Below are 14,132 nucleotides of genomic sequence, written 5' to 3'. Positions count from 1 at the left end.
CATACACAAAAATAAACTCAAAATGGATGAAAGACCTCAATGTAAGACAGGAAGCCATCAAAATCTTAGAGGAGAAAGCAGGCAAAAACCTCTTTGATCTTGTCCACAGCAACTTCTTACCAGCGAAGGAAACAATCAGCAAAACTAAAAGGCAACTGACAGAATGGGAGAAGATATTTGCAAATGGCATATCAGATAAAGGTTTAGTATCTAAAATCCATAAAGAACTTATCAAACTCAACACCCAAAAAACAAATAATCCAGTGAAGAAATGGGTAAAAGAAATGAATAGACACTTCCCCAAAGAAGATATCCAGATGGCCAACTGACACATGAGAAAATGCTCCACATCACTCATCATCAGGGAAATACAAATCAAAGCCACAATGAGATACCACCTTATACCTGTCAGAATGGCTAACATTAACAACTCAGGCAACAACAGATGTTGGTGAGGATGCGGAGAAAGAGGATCTCTTTTGCATTGTTGGTGGGAATGCATGGTGGTGTAGCCACTCTGGAAAACAGTATGGATGTTCCTCAAAAAACTAAAAATAGAACTACCCTAAGATGCAGCAATTGCACTACTAGGCATTTATCCACAGGATATAGGTGTCCTGTTTCAAAGAGACACATGCACCCCCATGTTTATAGCAGCACTATATGTAGCCAAAGTATGGAAAGAGCCCAAATGTCCATCTGATGGAGAATGGATAAAGAACATGCGGTGTGTGTGTATATATATATATATATATATATATATATATATATACACACACACACACACACATATATATATATATATATACATATATATATATATATATATATATGTATATATATATATATATGCAAGTCTTGCAGAGGCTAAGACTTCCAGTATGTATGAATGTGTGTATATATATATATATATATATATATATATATATATATATATACACACACACACACACACACACACACACACAATGGAGTATTACTCAGCAATCAAAAAGAATGAAATCTTGCCATTTGCAACTATGTGGATGGAACTGGAGGGTATTAAGTGAAATTAGTCAGAGAAAGACAAAAATCATATGACTTCACTCATATGAGGACTTTAAGAGACAAAACAGATGAACATAAGGGAAGGGAAACAAAAATAATATAAAAACAGGGAGGGGGACAAAAGAGACTCATAAACATGGAGAACAAACTGAGGGTACTGGAGGGGTTATGGGAGGGGGGATGGGGTAAATGGGTAAGGGGAACTAAGGAATCTACTCCTGAAATCATTGTTGCACTATATGCTAACTAATTTGGATGTAAATTTAAAAAAATAAAAATAAAACAAGTCAAAGGTAAGTGCAGGTTAATTTGTTTATTTTTCTTCTTACTATATTTTGTATTTTCTTTATTATTTTTTATTTTATTTCAGTATTGTAATCATTTTTATAGGAATATTTTTGGGTTGTGGAACGAATCATCTGAGTTTCCATTATTTCTTATTCACTTTGATATACAAATGCTCTGGATTACAAGCATTTTCAGAATAAATTATGCTCACAAACCAAGGTCTTACTGTACTTATCTTCTCACATTAGCTCTATTTTAAACACTGTATTTCATTTAAAGGTTTACTTTTGGTCTTCATTAGAGATTCTATGCCTCTGTTTCTCTTTTTCATCTATAAGAGTTTCTGTGTCAGTAAAGATTGTGTGCCTCCGTTTCTCTTTCTAAACATGTAAAAAAATATTGTCTTACTTACCTTCAAGGGGTTATACAGGGATTGCAGAAGGTATTAGGTGTGAATTCTTTTAGAAAATATAAGCATGGCTATAGCATGCATAGAAGTGAAAACGTTCTCCCTTTTTACACTCCCAAAATGGTCCCTCACCACTTTTCCTCCCAATATCTGGGCAGATATGGTCCAGAAGAACAAGATCTTTGCAAGTTAATGCACATCTTTAAAAAGCTTAGTGATCCTGATAATTGGCAATGATGAGAATAGATGCTTTCCCAATGCTGTTGAAAAGAAGTCTCTCAGAGACCATTGATTTCATTTCGCATTGTCACTTAGAGTCTCATTAGCATGTCCCTTTATCCATCAACTTCCTTGATATGCCATGACAACAGAATAATTTACAGCAATCCTTTGTCTGACTCACAATGAATTCAAATTCAGTGGAGGCATTTGATTTAACACTCTGTCAAAACACTTCTGGAAACAGAAGTGTCTTCACCTGACCCCAAATTCTCACATATCCCAGTACCTTACTAATGACACTTTATATCTGTAAATCCCTTTAATCTTTAGCAAAGTACTTTCAGATTCATTGATTTATTTGTTCAATTCAATGTAGGCTTACTATGTGCAAAGCACAGGGCTGGGCGCAGAGAGAAACAACAAAGAAATTATGGTCCTGCTTAACAGGGATCTAACTAGCAAAAGCTGAAGCAGAAGTGCTGAGCCGTGACATTGACAATTATTCTCAAAGTGTGGTCGCCAGAACAGCAGTAGACACATCACTGGTGGCACGTTACGAAATGTGTTAGAAAGGTGATGCATTGGGATCTAACCCAGACTAACTGAGTTAGAAACTTGAGGAAAAGTGGGAGGGGGCCAGTGACTGGGGTTTTAATAAGCACCCCCTCACATACAGATGACTACAATGCTCATAAAACCTAAGAAACACTGAGATACAGAAGAATATTTTCCAAAGTAAAAACTGGAACCATGTGCTCAGGTATAAGACTACCATAAAACTGGGTTACAATAGATAAAAGACCAGTAACTTACAACCAGAGGTGGTTTTGGTCGATAGGGGATGTTTGACTATGTCTGCAGACATTTCTGATTGTCACTACTGGGGAAGGAGTGCTACCGCATCCAAGGAGTAAAGGCCAGAGATGCTGCTAAACATCTTTTAATGCAGAGCAGCCCTAAAAAAGTAATTATCTAGTCCAAAATATCAAGAATGCCAAACTAAGAAACCCTGAAATAGAAGTACAAGAGAGTTGTGGGAGCAGAGAAGAAGAAATGATTAATTTGTTAGGCAGTAATTGAGAAACCCAAGGATAAATCAGGGGAAGGTGGATCTTAATACAGAACCTTAAAGGAGCAGATTTCTACCAGCTAAGAGAATGTAGTGGGAGGTGAATGTGGGGAGAGTGGAAGAATGGGAGGTTGGAATGGGAATTCTAGGTTGAGAAAACCACCTGAAGTAAAGCCAGGTAAGTAGGAAAGGGTGTAATTCTAACTGTTAGCCAATCCCAACTTCTCTCCCCATCCCTTTGACATATGTCTCTGGGCCACTTTTCTTCCTTCTTCCATGGGGAGAATATACCTTTGGATTTCCCCATGTCACTCTTGTCTTGCTTATTAATTAAAGATTCAGGCTACGCATCTATTTTAGGAACACTAAGTGTCTGTACTATTGTAGCCTTATAAGTAATCTTGCTATATTTCAAAATACTTAGATATTTTATCTCAATTGATGGCAAAGAGTATTGGACGTTAGTTGAGGAGAGTGAGAATGAGAATCAAAATGCCCAGTTTGAATCACGGTTCTATGTAACTTGGGAATATGAGTTGTTGTAAGAAGATAATAGGTGTAAAGAAACTAACTTGTGACTGGTAAGTCACAGTAACAGCTAAATACATCCTAAGTATTTTTAATGAAACACTTGTGTGGATATATTTCACCCCAATGCTATGAGGAAATAATGGATTTTTCTTTTACACATGCAAAGAAACCAAAGCTCTGAGAGAATAAGCAGCTGATCCTGGATAACAAAACAGGCTTTTGTGGCTCTAGACCCTGGGGCTTGGTAACCTCAAGGCTTTGACTTCTAGTCTAAGTTGTCAGGCTCAAACAAATATTCACCATAATTATTCAAATGAAGATTTCAATGTCAAGTAACTCATGTAATTAAAGAATGGATATTGGGCAATCAAGCTAGAAAATGCAAGTGGCTCTCTCTAAGGCAATGACAAACGATGGCAGAGAATGGGGAATTTCATATTGGGGGAAATTGTTTAGATACAATTATTTTACCAACACTACCTGAGCTTCACCTTGTGTCTGGAACTACAGTGGCTACTGGGCCATACTCAAAGAATTTGGAGTCTCGTTCAACACAGAGTCTGGCACAAGATGCTGTGGGAACAGGGAGGGGTCATCTAACCTGCCTGAAAGTGTTGATCTGGCAAGAAACAGTGTTCCAAGGGAGTTACAGTTGAAGCTGGGAAAGAGGTAGTTACAGGATGAAGTGTGTTTCGCTGGAGACAGATTCTGTTTAGCCTCACCTTATCTTCAGTGCTTTTCTGTCCACTTCTCCAAGATGTACAGAAGGAGAATATGGGTCCAAACTTGCACAGTTTGGAAATGCCCCTTCAAGTTCACACTTACCACAATCTCCAGAAAGAAAAGAGCAGAAAGGCCACCCTAATGTGTGAATTCTTTTAACCATCTAATAGTTTATGCATGAGAGAAAGCTTTGAATTCATGTTCCAACTGATACTCCTTTGTGCAAAGGTTTATAAAACAAAATCGAGTAAATTTCTGCCTTAGATAAATACAGTGAATATATTTTGGTGATGACTACATAATATATATAACTAATGTTTGCTATGGTCACATTTTTGTTTTACATATAGGAATAGCAAAATGTCCACAGGGAGAGCATATGGGGAAACTGGATTCCAGTCTAAGGCCAATCAAAACTGGGTGTCCTGCTCTGGGTTCCGATGTTTTCTTCTATAAAAAGAGGAACCTATGACTTGATATTCTTTAGCAACATGTTATTATGCATGGAGTCAGATGCAACATGTAATGATCCTAGAAACAGAGAGTTAATTCCTCTTTTCTTCCCTCTTGTTCAGTCTCCATTCCCCTTTTCCTAAATAACATTTTCATCCCAGCGTATGAATTTTTAGATAATGCTTTAGAAAAAAATATTGGGTGTCTGAAAATTATGCCCACTCAGAACTTCTGCACATTCATTTATAACATATTTTGATTATATATATATATATATATATATATATACATATATACTTCATTCATTCATTCATTCATTCATTCATTCATACAGCAGTGAGTCTCTGAGGCTATGCTGTTGACAAAGCCAAGGGCCTTTCAATTATGTTTTTTTATCTGTGTATATGCTACCTGTGTCAGTATGTGAAGAAGGGCCTGCCTCATAAGGGGCATAGGTCTTTCTCCCAGCAAGCCTGGTCTGTCTCACCCATAGTTGTCCTCAGCATCAAATAACAGTCTTGTACTCACAGGTCTGAGCCTGCCTCCTGCCACCTGTCAACCTCCTTTTCCAACAGGCCCAGATGTTTCTCTCACTGAGACTGGCATATTATTTTGCTGGTAAATGAACCTACAGTATAGATTTACCATGGCAGCCTCCTGTACAAGTTTCTCCAGAGAAACCCCACAGGCTCTCCAGTCCACGAAGTTTCCTTCAACAAAATATTTATTTTGAAATAGAAGTTGCTCTGTTTGAAGACAGAGGATCATAGAAGGTCATATAACAGAAAAGCAAATGGATGCTATAATTCTGTGCCATACAAACATGAGCAGAGACACACACATCCAAATGCACGCACATAGCAGCTGTTGTGTGAGAACAAAAGGAAACGTGGACATTTTCTATGTGCACAATTGTCGTTACAATAGCATTTGTATTTGAAAGACAATGTAAAATGTCTTATGCCTGAGTGGTGACTCAGCTTCTATCTACCTAGATTTATTTTTATATAAAGAGCAAATGGAAATCAAGATGAAATGTTTGAGCAAACCATACTGAAAAATCACTTGAACGATGGTCTAATCTTATCCTCTATTTCAAATCTTCTAAAATATTTTGTCTCCATCCTGGGCTTGTCTAGAAGACTGAACACTGAAGGGGGGAAAATCCCCAGCAAGGAGAAGTAACTAATTCCTGATTTCTAAATATTGAACATTGGCAAATTTTAAAACTATTTTCCACATCACTTTATATTTTCACCTTTATATCTTCCCAGAAATACTGTCTTTGAAGAGAATGACAGTCAGAAAAGGGATTAAATAGCACATTTCTTTCCGAATGCTGATGCTCATGTCAGGAAGAGACTATATAGTGCTGTATAAATCAGCTGTTGGTTTGAGTTATGGGAAGGAGTTGGTCTTGTTTATATATCTTAGATATCAATAAAATGGTCAAAAGGAGGCAATCAAAGTCAACATTACAGTGATAATATACTTGCCACAGTTTGTTCCAGCACCTATGTTATCTGTTCCCCTTTCCTCACAAACACAGAGGAAAACAAGCCACAAATAAAGCCTCTGAAACTACAAAGTTTCCAACATGCGTCTCAGCCCTGCTCTGCTCCCTGCCCCAGCCATCAATTCTTTTCCCAACATTCACATCATGAGCCCTGGGAAGACATCTGAGACCTAACAGAAGAACCGGGAGGAGAAAGTTTTATGTATAAGGCAGAAAACTACAGGACCACTACAAACGTTAAAACAGGACTAACCATTCAAGAGAGGGCGAAGCTCAGACAAAGAGAAATTCTCATTTTAGTTTTCACAGAAACATGAACTGGGTGAAGAAAAAGAGAAAATGAAAGAGAGAGAGAAAGCAAGCATACTTCTTTGATACTTGGGCCTTACTCCTCCAAGCTAGTTTATCAGGGTAAAAATTGTGACTAAGACTCATTGGCTGTATAGTAATAAATACTGGAAATCTTTCCAGAACAGTGTGCCTCCAAATTTAGATTTACCAGTACTACTTTCTTGATTTGGCTTTACTTACATACAATTTCTATTATAACCATTTTTTTAATTTTTAAATTTTTTTAATGATTATATATTTTAGAGAGAGATAGAATAGAGCACGAGCGGGGGAAGTGCAGAGAGAGAGGGAGACACAGAATCCAAAGCAGACTCCAGGCTTTGAGCTGTCAGCACAGAGCCTGACACGGGGCTTGAACTCACAAACCAAGAGATCATGACCTGAGCCGGAGTCAGACACTTAACCGACTGAGCCATCCAGGTGCCCCTATATTATTACCATTTCTAAAATCTGGGCTGAGCCTTCTTACTAGATTGATTTAAATAAATATATTTATAGAAAGATACTTCATATCTTCATACATTTCATTACTTTAAAGGCAAAACCACCATCATTCTGGTATAAATTGAATACACCTCTAAAATTAAAGGCAAAGAAAGGAAAATGGTGCTCAGAGAGTCTACATGTGGACAGAAGGCTCTGAGCCTCAGGTCTGGGTCTTTAAAGGATTAACCATCCCCTTTCACCAGAGATGTAGGGGTCAATGCTTAACAACAACTGGAGGAAGGAGGGTGACTTACAGTATTTTATGATTTCTGTGGTGTAAATACTCCTACTATGGATAATTTTAAGGTCTCAAGGTGACATCACTGAACTGAAGGAGAGAAGCAAAGCATCAGCTCTCAAGACATCAACAAGGCAGCTTTAACACAACGCTGCCCTCAAATAATCAGAAGAACCAAAAAGAGAATTAAAACAGTAACATTTTCCTGATTATTTGTTTCCATTTAATTGAATTCCATTGTAGTATTATACCCAAGATCATATTTAGTGCTCTGCTATATATCACCGCTTTAGAAAACAGAAGTCTTAGGTAACCTCCCAGGCTCTACTTCTCAATTATTTTATTTATTTATTTATTTATTTATTTATTTATTTATTTACATTGAGGCACTTTAATAGTAAGATCTTTCTTTGGAAAAGGTAATTGTTTTTTTATCTCAAAGCCTGATTTCACAGGTAAGACTGTACGTGATACTTGTTCCACCTTCTCTGATACATTAAATTTGATCCATAAAGAGTACATAATAAATAAAAATATGAATATCACAGGAATCAGCATCCATTTCAACTTTATGAAATACAAGGTAAACACAAGCTAAAAGAGAAAATATCTTAACATCTTTAATATTAACTTTTCCTTTTTGGGAAGGAAAGGGGGGTTTCTCTCTGAACTTATCAGAAATTTTCAAAATGTTGGCATGAGACAAAGTTTTCAGGCAAGAAAATATGTACATATTTTATTCTCATTCAATTCCCCCACTTACACTGTGCATCCTCTTTAAACTTCCTTTACCCTTCCCACTACTTTTCCTATTGTTCTCAGACAGAAAGTAAATTTTAGGAGAGTTTTGTTTATTTAGATGAATCCTAATGGCATTTTCAGGCACCAAATGACACAGCTGAGAATAATGAAGCTCTTACATTAAATCAAAAGGCTCATGATTTCATCCCAACAATGCAGATTCAGCAACTAAGACCTTGAAAGCATCTATATGGAATTCAAATGTGTAAAAGCAAAGAAGGAAAATGTCCTGAATTTCTTCAGAATGCCACATCAAATCAAATAAGAAGAAAGTTACCAGATTTGTAAGAATCTGATGTTCCTTTAATGGGCAAAGATTCAATGGCATCCAGAAATGAGATGTGAACATTCAGAATATAGTAGGGGGAAACTCTGTCCTGTCACTTCCATTTTATGAATTTATGTGGAGATTAAATTATTACAGCCTGCTTCGGTTCCCAACCAGTTCCTCAGGAATACAGGAGAAATTTAAGGGTGATTTAAAGGAGCATTTACATCGACAGAGAGAGGGCATAATTTGTCAGGGGAGACTCTTACTTACTTCCTTATTCTCCATAATGTTCAAGTGAACTGACATTTTAGCAAATTGAAAGGCTTAACTGTTTAAAGAGAGGTTCTGGATTTCAAAAAATGGGTAAAAGCGTCGTGAATAATGACTTGTTTGCTCACTTACCATCTCCCTACCTCGGACGCTCTCTTCTTTGCTGATAACCTGGTCTCAAGCTGGAATCCACATGACCCATGGATCACATCTCTGCAATATTCCCCTGCAAAGAATATCCCCACATCAGCATGATTGCCAGGTGCCTAAAGATGACATTCAAGGTCACAGTGATCTGGTCCCTGCCAGATCATCACTTGTCATTCTTCTCTTGAACTTCACCCAGTAACAGAGCTCTTTTTCTTTTCCTGCCTCAGTAAACTTGTTTACCCACGAGGTTCTTTTCTTCTTCCTACCGCTCTACCCCAATTAATAATAAGATATTAGCTTATATTTATAGTGTACTCACTACACTCCAGGTATTATTCTAATTATTTCACTTAATTCTCAATCAACAATGACAGGTATGGGCTATTATAATTACTATTTTAAACAAGTTAAATAACTTGCCCATGGTCATGCAGGTAGTTAGTTTTAGAAACCGAGATTCAAAACTAGTGCTTCACCACTAGGCAATATTCTTTCTATTTTCCCTTAAGCACAACCCATCTCTTCAGACTCAGAGTCACCAACTCCAGCAAGATTTCCCCTTTTTCACTCTCCACGTGGGGGTAAATAGTCTTTTTCTTTGCCATATATATATTCTTTTGCTTTCTATACTGCATTTGCCACACTGTATTATAACTAATCATTCATGTATCTCTCTATACTTCTAGATTATCAGAGACCATGGCTCATTTATTTTTATAACCCAGTGTGTGCCACCTAATAAATGTAAGTTGAATGTCAGTGTAAATAAATATTTCACATTACAGCAAAAAAATCAAAGGCTTGTAAGGCACTTCAGAATATGATATTTACCTGTAATTCTCTGTTCCACTATCTTCTATAGTGCATACACCCAGAGCTTAAGTAAATATTTGTGAAGTGAATGAAAAGGTTCATGATAGAATTTTAGTGGAAACTAAAATCTTTGTAGTAAATATTCAGACTATTCTAAAATAAAGAAATAGAGTATCAAATTAAATCCAGATAGATGAGAGCCTGTGGGTTAGATATATCTTGCATACAAATTAAATATTTGGAGAATTTATTAACTGGCCTATGCAAATGGGCTGCATTCAACAATTCTGAGTCAAATATAAACAGGTAAGCCTGCAGCAAATGGTGATTTGATAACTGTAGTTTGGGGGAAAAAATCATCTTCAATTTTTTCCTATCTTACTAAGTATAAATAGGCCACCAAATCAATGCTGGAAAAACTGATACCTTTTTGATTTGTTAACTATTTTGGAAGTTTGTGTGTAGTCAAACAATTGAATATGTATATTAGCCTCCAAAAATTAAATAGAACTATTCCAATAAACAAAATCATAGAACATTAAAGTTTTAAAGGAAAATCTCATACTGTAAGTAAGTCAGTATAAACACTACTTATGAAGGGCCTCCTACAGCCCTTGCACTCCTTTATGTTTTCTTCCATTTCTTTTTTGAATGACTAACACATGCACATAGTATACCATCAAAACTTACAAACACGAGGCATCTGGGTGGCTCTGTCAGTTAAGCGTCCCACTTCAGCTCAGGTCATGATCTCACAGCTTGTGCGCTCAAGCCCCACGTGGGGCTCTATGCTGATAGCTCAGGGCCTAGAGCCTCCTTCAAATTCTGTGTCTCACTGCCCCTACCCTGCTCGTGCTGTCTCTCATAAATGAATAAATGTTTAAAAATAAAAAGTAAACTTACAAACATAACATCCAGGAAAAGTAACATGCCTTCTTTCTTTGTTCTCCTGTTAGCTTTCTTATATATAAGCACTATTACCCTTTTTGTGTGAATTCTTCCAGATATAATCTAAGCCTATACCACCACAAATAGTGATATAATCAAGCTATACCACAAGACTGAATCCAGGATCTTATTCAACATTGAAAGTAGTTCTAACTATTGCAACAAATGTTTGAGTAATAATTCTTATACATATGTCTTTCTGTATTACCTATTAAGTTTTAAATTTTAGAGTGCTTGAAGAAAAAATAGAATTTATTAAATCAAAACATAGGTACATTTTAAATGTTGGTAACTATTATTAAATTTATTATCAAGCTGACCTCTTGCAGAAGTTTTACAATTTATTTTTAATTTTATATATATGTGTATATATATATATATATATATATATATATATATATATATATATATTTATTTATTTATTTTTGAGAGACACAGCATGAACTGGGGAGGAGCAGAGAGAGAAAGGGAAAGAAGATCTGAAATAGACTGTGCTGACAGCAGCAAGCTGACACAAGGCTCGAACTCACAAACCATGAGGTCATGACCTGAGCTGAAGTTGGAAGCTCAACTGACTGAGCCACCCAGGTGCCCCAGTAGTTTCACAATTTACTATTGTAACAATGAAAGAGAATGTTTCTTTTTCTATGCCTCTCATGGATGAATGGAAAAAGGCGGTCAATGCAGCTTTCTATGTTTCTATGTTGTAAGTAGAGCTTGGCATCTTTTCAAGTATTCAAAAGCCATAATTTATTTTTCTGTAAACATTTTTTCATCCTACACCTATTTTTTTCCCATTGGTTTGTTTCCCAATACATAAAAAAATCTTTATGTAGTAAAAATGAATGTTATCTGTATTTATGCTATTTGTTGGAAATATCTTTTCCTAGTTTGTACTCTTGCCTTTTAACACTGCTAATGGAGTTTCTTCTGTTTTTCTAGGCAAAATGTTGATATAGTTGAATGTATCAATTTTGGGGTATGGTTTTTACCACTTAAGCCATTCTAAGAAAAGTCTGCCTCACTCCAAAACAATAACACTTCCGTGTTTGCATCAAGTATAACCACATTTTCATTTATATCTTTTTTATATTTCACCCAGTATTCTCCATGGTATTTATCAAATGATCTATCTTTTCTTCCTTGATATATGCTCCATTTTTGAAATACAAAAAAATCCCTATTTATATGGGTTTATATGTGAACTCTATTCTGTTCCAATAATTCATCTGACATTACTTCAGGTGGATAATGTCTATAGTATGATTTGGAGAGTTGATTCTCATATCTTTCTAGTCTTTTTTTTTTTTTAGAACTTTTCTATTATCTAATGACTATTTTCCAATATGATCTACAGAATCTGTTTAATTCCAAAGGGAAAAACATCCTGTTGTTATTTTTACTGGATTTGCATTAAATGTATAGATTAATTTAGGGCAAATTGAAATCCTCACTGCATAGAGTCCACCTACTCAGGATCAGTATGCTTTTCCCTCCACTCAAGTTTCCTTTTAGGTATCACTAACATTTATAGTTTCTTCAAAAAATATACCTTCAATAGTTTTTGGTTTATCCATAGTTATTTCATCTTTCAATTTTTATTAGAAGTAGGATCTCTTCTGCCACTTTAAAATACAGCTGTTTGCATACAGCAAGTCTACTGATTTTTTAATATTAATTTTGTAATTTTCTGTATTCTCTCATTTGGTATAAGTTCCCAGCTGATTTTCTTATGTTTTTCAGGCATGCTGTATTTCTTGTCCTCTTCTTTCCAATTTTTAATACCACAATGATACTTCTAAACAGAACCATCCTTGTTTATATCTTAAGTTCCAGAAAAAGTTACAGTATTTTCCAATTAGGCTAAATATAGACTTTGGGGGAATATACAGTTGCAAATACTAATTCTATCTTTTGACTTGCATATTCAAAGCATTTTGATTTTCATTCCACCTGTATACAATGTAAATGTTTAAGATTATATATTTTTCTCTGAGCACTCTTTTAGTTGCATCTCATACATTCTATATGTATTACTTTCCTTATCATTTTTTATATATACTGAATTTTTTACTTTGATTTCTTTGCTAAACCAACATTAAGGTAATATGCTCACCTGATCTCTTTCTCTTCATTCATCTCTATCATATTCTTGCCAGTTATCCTTGATTTTTTTTTCCTCTCTCTCCCCCTCGCTCTTTCATTTATTTTACCAGGTTGTCAGGCATGATTTACAATTTTGATCTTAATTTCTAGTTTTGTTGCATTGGAATTACAGTTGTCTGTAATATTTTGTCATTTATTCTTTTAGTAAGTAATTTAATTGGCACTAGGATACTAGGTACTATCTCTTTCAGGGTATAGATGTTGATATATTTAAATTACATCTACTTCATCTACTTAAATTTGTCATTTATTTTTCTGTGAACTCACCTTTGGTATACTTGATCTTACTTGGCCTGAGATAAATAATTGATTGTTTCCTATGACCAATGTGTTTTTCCTAATTTTCCACTGAACTGCTGTACTTTTTATGAATTGTATTAATCAGAATTTTGTTTCCCCGGTGTATTCCTAGGGCTGCCGTAACAAAGGACCACAATGTGGTCATTTAGAACAAAATGACTGTATTGCCTTTAAGTTTGGGAGTTTAGAAGTCCAAAATCAAGGTGTCAACAGAGCCACTCTTTCTCTGAAGACTCTAGGAGAGGGTGCTTCCTTGATTCTTTCCAACTTCTCACGGTTGCTGGTAATTTTTGTTTGTGGTTTGGTTTGTGACAGTTTAACTCCAACCTCTGCCCTCCATCTTCACATATCCATCTTCCCTCTGTATAGCTCTGTCCAAACTTCTCTCTTTTAAGAACCCAGTCATGGGATTAGAGCTCATCCTAATCCAGTAGGACCTCATCCTAACTTGATTACATTTAAAAGACCTTATTTCCCATGAGTAAGGTCACATTCACAGGTACAGGGATTAGGACTTTAACGTCTTCCATAGGAACACAGTTCAACCTACATCATCTTTATTATGCAATGCTTTTCAAAGTTGTGATTTATATTTGTCTGTATTAAGAGCATAAATATTGTATTATATGTGTGGGCTCAGTATGCTGTTACAGTCCTTTTATTTTTAATCTTTCTGCTTTGGATTTATCACACACATACAGTACTGTTTTGCTTGTGCTTTGTAATACAGACTAAGACTCTTTCCTTTCAATAAGTGTATCCCATTTATATTATAATATATTATTTATACTCATTCCAGCATCATATTTTATGATATGTTTCCTCTTTTATTGCTTTATTTTTTCTGTGTTCTGTATATTTCTTTGCTTTGTTGTGCGTGACTTGGGTAGCATACTATGTTTTGGAAATTTTCTTTTCTCTTTTGGGTCATTTTAATGTTTTATTTTATATCTAAAACATTATTTTGTACACTTGATCTCCTATTTTGTAGACACTAGAAACAATGATGGATTGATATATCTAATTCCTTTTTTCCAACACCAGTTTAGTAGGTATTGCTATAATCATTAGTTCTTCTAA

The sequence above is a fragment of the Panthera leo genome, chromosome A2, assembly GCF_018350215.1.
Source record: "Panthera leo isolate Ple1 chromosome A2, P.leo_Ple1_pat1.1, whole genome shotgun sequence".
Lineage (NCBI taxonomy): Eukaryota > Metazoa > Chordata > Mammalia > Carnivora > Felidae > Panthera > Panthera leo.
The sequence above is the reverse complement of the archived record's forward strand: the minus strand, read 5'-3'. Positions refer to the sequence as shown.